General features: G+C 40.9%; 1 non-coding gene across 1 annotated transcript; it reads right to left on the bottom strand.

The window, feature by feature from the left end:
- Positions 1-930: 930 nt before the first annotated feature.
- Positions 931-1,032, bottom strand: LOC129403867 (U6 spliceosomal RNA). The gene has a single exon (XR_008629525.1). It is a non-coding gene; the product is annotated as a U6 spliceosomal RNA (small nuclear RNA).
- Between the last annotated feature and the right edge of the window lie 4,921 nt (positions 1,033-5,953).

The raw sequence follows: 5,953 nt of genomic DNA, 5'->3' as shown, positions 1-5,953 counted from the left end.
TTGCTGCCATGAATACTCCTCCCTGGCTTCCAGAAAACCAACCTGAAACCCACTGCAGTGAAAAGCCACTGATGGCCTGCCCTTCGTGCTTCCTCCACAGTAAAGGAACAAACACAGGGAACAGCAGAGACTGACATCTCTGTTTTACTATCGGGTCTGTGCTAAACCTTGTATCACTTATATCACTTGTCATCTGGTTGCTCATTGATTTGCTCAAGCAGGCACCAGTAACGTCTCCATTTGTCCCTGTCCTTTCCAACGCTGCCATATTGGGGGCTCTTTCAGGGGCAGGGGAATGAGGCCCATTATTGTTACTGTTTTTGGATATCGAATACACCACGGGTAGCTTGCCAGGCCCTGCTGTGTGGGCGGGATACCCTCGGTAGCTTGCCGGGATAAATCTTGCTGTGCTAAACCTAGACTGGAAAATGCAGTGGGGTCTCCCACCTTCCACCCCAAATTAACTCTACTGATACAGTTAGAACCTCTGGCATGTGCAAGTCAGAGAGTCAGAGAAGAGATAAGAGATCTCTAGAAAATGCCCAGCTTCTCCCCTAGCTTACCTTATTCCTTGCTGTTAAGAAAGAGATCGACAGAAGCTGAGGGCACTGCACTATTCTAGGAGTGCCATTCCCATGAAAACAGTATGATGTTCCTGGGTAGCAGGTCAAGGCTAAAAGGACAAAATGTCTTCAACTATACAGCCCAAGTATGAACTGACTAAAACCTGGACATGAAGAAGTCCCTATGCATCTCACTTTGCAATCTTCTCAGGGGCAGGGTGTGTATGTGTGAGGGGGGCCAAGGGGGGAGCAATGGATGAGAAAAGTTAAAATCTAGAAGAAAGCACACAACAAAGCTTTGCTTTTTGGCCACTTCTGGGTCACAGTCCAGCCTATACATAAATTAGGACCAAATCAGCAGAGGCCCCATCAGCTGGTACTCCTGTTTGCACATCATCCTTGCGCAGGGGCCACGCTAATCTTCTCTGTATCCTTCCAATTTTAGTATCTGCACTGCTGAAGCGAGCACAGCTGGTATTCCTATGACAAAGCAGACAGAGGTGCCTTAAATGGGACTGGTGTTGGTCTCAGTTCTATCTTTCCTTTCCTTCCTTCATGTAGAATCCGTCGGGGATAGAGCAGGTAGGGTCTTTTCCTTCTTTTGGCTGGCCCAAATCAATCCCCGCCACCCCTTAAGGTCACCTGAATTGGCCAGGACTGATCCTGGAACCAGGAGTAAAGCCTGAGCATTGCTGGATGTGGCCCCAAAACCAAAAAGAAAAAGAAAATTTACCAGCTTATCTTCTCATCTCAGCCTTTTGAGTTTATTTCATTCTCTGTTCTTTTTTTTATTATGGTAACATCAACTTGCAAGTTTATATGTGCTTGTACGTGTTATGTGCTTATACAATAAATTCAGGGTAACCAGATTATACCCATCACCAAAGTGCTGATATTCCTCCACCACTATCCACAGGAGTCTTCCCGTCACCTGCTTATCCTAAGAAACACCCTCCCCTTCTATATAAGTCCCCCACAACCCTCCTGTAAGCCTTTTATGATACTTTTCATCTAAGAGGTGCTTTTAAAATGTGCAACTTCTCTTGGTTGCATTAGATCATAATCCCCTGGATCCCAGTGATTCTTGACCAAAGGTGATTATTTTTTGTTACAGTCTGGGAAGGGAGAAGGGAAAAGGAGAATGCTACTGCTTTGAGAAAGGCCAAGGATGTTCCTAAACTTGCTACTACCTTGCAGAGGACAGATACCTCCATCCTGCCACTACCAAATGTGGAATGTACAAAAGTTCAACAGTGCCAAAGTCAAGAAACCCTGCTATATCTCTCCCTGAAACCTGACACAGTGTGTTCAGTGGTTCAGTGAACAGGTGGATAAACTGTTTATATTTGGGTCAGTAGCATATTTATTGTCTGAATATCCTCAAAGTGAGTTGGCTTATGGTTGGCTAATGGACGATGTGAATGGGTGCCATTGGCAATGCTGTGGCTAGCCACACTTGCCTCGTTTTTTAAAATCGTACTTGATTATCATTCTATTATCCAGTATCAGTTTCTTTCCACAAATGGTTCTCCATTAACTACAGTTAAAAGCGCATGCTCCTAAGGATGGCAGAAAAATCTGTCCACAATCAATTCTTGCTGACTGTATTCTTTCCTCTCCACATTCTAGCTAGCCCCGCCAACTTGTATTCAAATTTAAATACAAACAGTGCTATTGGAAATTTTCAAGGTTTTGTAAACATCTTACGTTTACCTAAATTTTCTATCCAGCCCACAACATATCAACTGATGACCTTCCATTTACCCAGTTCAATTTATCCCTTTTATTTTATATGCTTTTTTGCAATAGAGAACCAGCCAGGTTCATTGCTTCTGCATAGAGACTTTTGTGACATTATATCATGCCATTTGTTTGCACATCTGTTCCTCCCAATTAGACAATAAACTCTATTAAGATATTTATCTCCCTAGCCTCTTTGTCCATTCCTGGCACATAAATTGTAACTTTTTGATGAATGAATGAATAGCACTAGCACTGCACTGTAGCACTGTTTTCTCGTTGTTCATTGATTTGCTCGAGTGGGCACCATTGTGAGATTTGTTACTGTTTTTGGCATGCCAAATACACCACAGGTAGCCTGCCAGGCTCTGCCTTGTGGGCGGGATACTCTCGGTAGCTTGCCGGGCTCTCGGAGAGGGATGAAGGAATCCAACTCAGGTTGGCCGTATGCAAGGCAAATGCCCTATCCGCTGTGCTATCGCTCCACCCAGTTTGATGAATGGATAAATAAATGAAAACTACAAGAATGAATGTCCTAAGAATTGTCCTGTCTGGGCTAGAATAGATGATGATAGCCCTTTGACGTTTAAGGTCTAAAACCACAAATATTGGACAAATTAGTTGTATCTGTAGCCAACTCACAGAATTATGGTGATGAATAGACAAAATTCTAGCATGTTTATAATAATCCAGCCAATAACTCTCTTTATAGATCATTCTTGGTATAAACCATAGGCCTGTGAATGGCAAACTGCAGTGCCATGGATCATTAAATTAAGCTGCATATTAAAATCATCTAGACACTAAAATGTTAAAACAATTAGACACGTTAAGGACAACTGGCTAGATTGTAATTTTCTAAAAGTTTGGAGAGAAGGTATGGCTTTTGAAAAATTCCCCAGATAATCCCAACATGCAGACAAGATGGTGAACAGCTCTGTAGACTTTTAGATGCTCTACAAAGAGAAACACTTCAAAGATATGTAGACAGAAAATAAAAGTTTATTCCCTTAAAATAAAAACAACCAGTGGAAATTGTTCTACTTTTCATAAAGTGAGAGTAGAATGAACTACTGTTTCACACAATGGGAACTAAGCCCATTAAATCCATTAGGCAACCTAAGAAGAATGACCTGGACCCAATTTTCCTTATAAAATTAGGCTAGGACAGTGGAGAATATTGTAGGGAGGAACACAGACCAGCCGGATTTGGGAGAGTCAAGCCCTCTGATTTCTCTCCAACTCTTTTCTTTGGTATGGGAATGATATAGTACATGAGGATGGTGTTGCTATTTATAAACAGCATCTAGAGCTAAAGACAGAAATCTTAAACCATTTCTTAAGTCTTACTGTTTGTTTATCATAAATTATTACAAGAATGATTTGGGAGGTTCCTCTTGATAATAAACTATGTTAAATTGTCTTATTTTAGGAGTCCCTTCTTTTGTTTGTTTTTGTTGGGGGGGGGGCCATGCTTGGCAGTGCTCAAGGGACCAGATGCAGTGCTGGGGATCAAAACTAGACTTCCTGCATGCAAAAAAAAAAAAAAAGGATCGATAGCACAGCAGGTAGGGAGTTTGCCTTGCACATGACCGACCCGGGTTTGATTCCTCCATCCCTCTCAGAGAGCCCGGCAAGCTACCGAGAGTATCCCGCCCACACAGCAGAGCCTGGCAAACTACCTGTGGCATATTTGATCTGCCAAAAACAGTAACAAGTCTCACAATGGAGATGTTACTGGTGCCCACTCGAACAAATCGATGAACAACGGGATGACAGTGCTCCGACAGTACTACAGTGCTACTTTGGCCCATATATGAAACTGCTTTAAATGAACTGATATCTGATATAAAATTGACTCACCACTTTATTAAACCTAAAAGCATCAGGAAAAGATCAATATCATCTTACGTACTAGTTCCTACTGTGGGGTAGTGTGATTCAAAAGCGTTTATTCCTAAATAGAAGAAAGTTTATTTCTTGGAGACCAAATAGCATACAATTCCAACCAAGACATGAACTGCAAGTAGGCCATGTTCAGTTAATAATGCCAGCATCTGTTCTGCATTTTCAACTGGAAAGCAAGTATTTTGCATCTCAAGCCACCAGTTCACTCTGGAGTATTATAAAAACTACGAAAGATTCTCTCCTTTCTTGCCAATTAATTGGGTTGGCCTTTAACAATTACTAAGACTAATTTGCAGAAATATTTAATAAAAATCTTTCAATTGAAAAAAAAAAAGACTTTGAGATCCTTGTGGATTGGCGTGTGGGCACAAGCAGCTATGTCACACCGATGCCAATGACCACTTACCATGTTGTTTTAGGTCCACATCTGCTGCTGGTTAGCAAAAATTCCATTCACATCTGTCCAGATGGATCAAATATCCAATTAGCATTTCATAGTCAGTGACAGGATTCTGCCCAGAACAAAAATTTTTAAACAGAGAGCACAATGGAACAGAAAATTTTATTCATATTCTTGCTGAAAACTGTATTCTAAATTCTTAAATTTCTCAAGAAAAAAAACAGTAGGAAGCTAGAAAAGTGCTCTGACAATGTTCTTTTTCTCCTAGATGCAGATAGGTTCAAAGAATTTCGGCTCATTATGTGACTGCCTTCCTGATGAAAAGTCTCAGTCCGTTCTTTCCTGTTCAGTTCCAAAAGACCATTAAAATCATGTTTGCCCTCCACTACAAATGAGAGCTATAGTGACCTTCCACTCATAAAACAACCTCCCAGTTTCAATTTAAGTTCTAAGGTGTCAGGAAAATGAATTCAGCCTAATTTTCATATTTCCCTGAGAGGTGATAATCAGAATTTATTTTGTACATATATGTTCAATTATGCTATCGTACTCAATGTGATAACCAGACTTCTAACTCACAAGGATACAAAATAGATCTGCCCAGGAAAATATTTGTGTTCTTCTGTTGTTTCAGACCTTTCCAGTGCTTTCCCATGTACCATAAAAATCTCCCAGGCCTACTGTAAGAGTCTTGAACTGTGTCTCCAATCTCAATTTGTGCTTTGGCTCCACCACTACACTGACCTATTTCAGTTCTTTCTGCAGACTCACATATTCTACCCCAGGACTTGGCATATGCTATTTCTCCCAAATATTTTCCCAAACTCAGTCTTTTATTCTATTTTAAATTTTGGTATTTATTTATCTGGGTTTGGGGACCACACCCAACAAAGCTCAAAGGCTAGTCCTGACTCTGTACTTGAAGTCATACTTTACAAGGGATTGATACTGGGTCCTCTCTCATGTTATGTGCACAGTTACCCATTGAGCTATGCCTCCACCCCCCACCCAACCCCTGTCATTTAAACCGTATTTTCTCTGATACTCTTCCATAATACTATCCATGTAGTCCGACCTCCTGTTATGGAGACTTAAATTCCTGCCTCTGTTTCTTTGGGGCAATGTATGACATTTTTTGATGTTTTTTTCACATGTACAATTTTTTTCTCCTAATGGAATCCTCCAGAAAAGCAGAGCTTAAGTTATTATTGCTCATCAAAGTATCTCTTCTGTCTAGTATAGAGCCTTTCTCTTACTAGCCTTCTTCTCAACACCAGATATCCATAAGAACAAATGATTCTGTTGTGTCCTCTTTTGTTTGGGGGGCCACACCTAGTAGTTT

Source organism: Sorex araneus, chromosome 3 (assembly GCF_027595985.1).
Source record: "Sorex araneus isolate mSorAra2 chromosome 3, mSorAra2.pri, whole genome shotgun sequence".
NCBI classification, from domain to species: Eukaryota; Metazoa; Chordata; class Mammalia; order Eulipotyphla; family Soricidae; genus Sorex; species Sorex araneus.
Note: the sequence above shows the minus strand (reverse complement) of the source record. Positions and strands in the feature narration are given on the sequence as shown.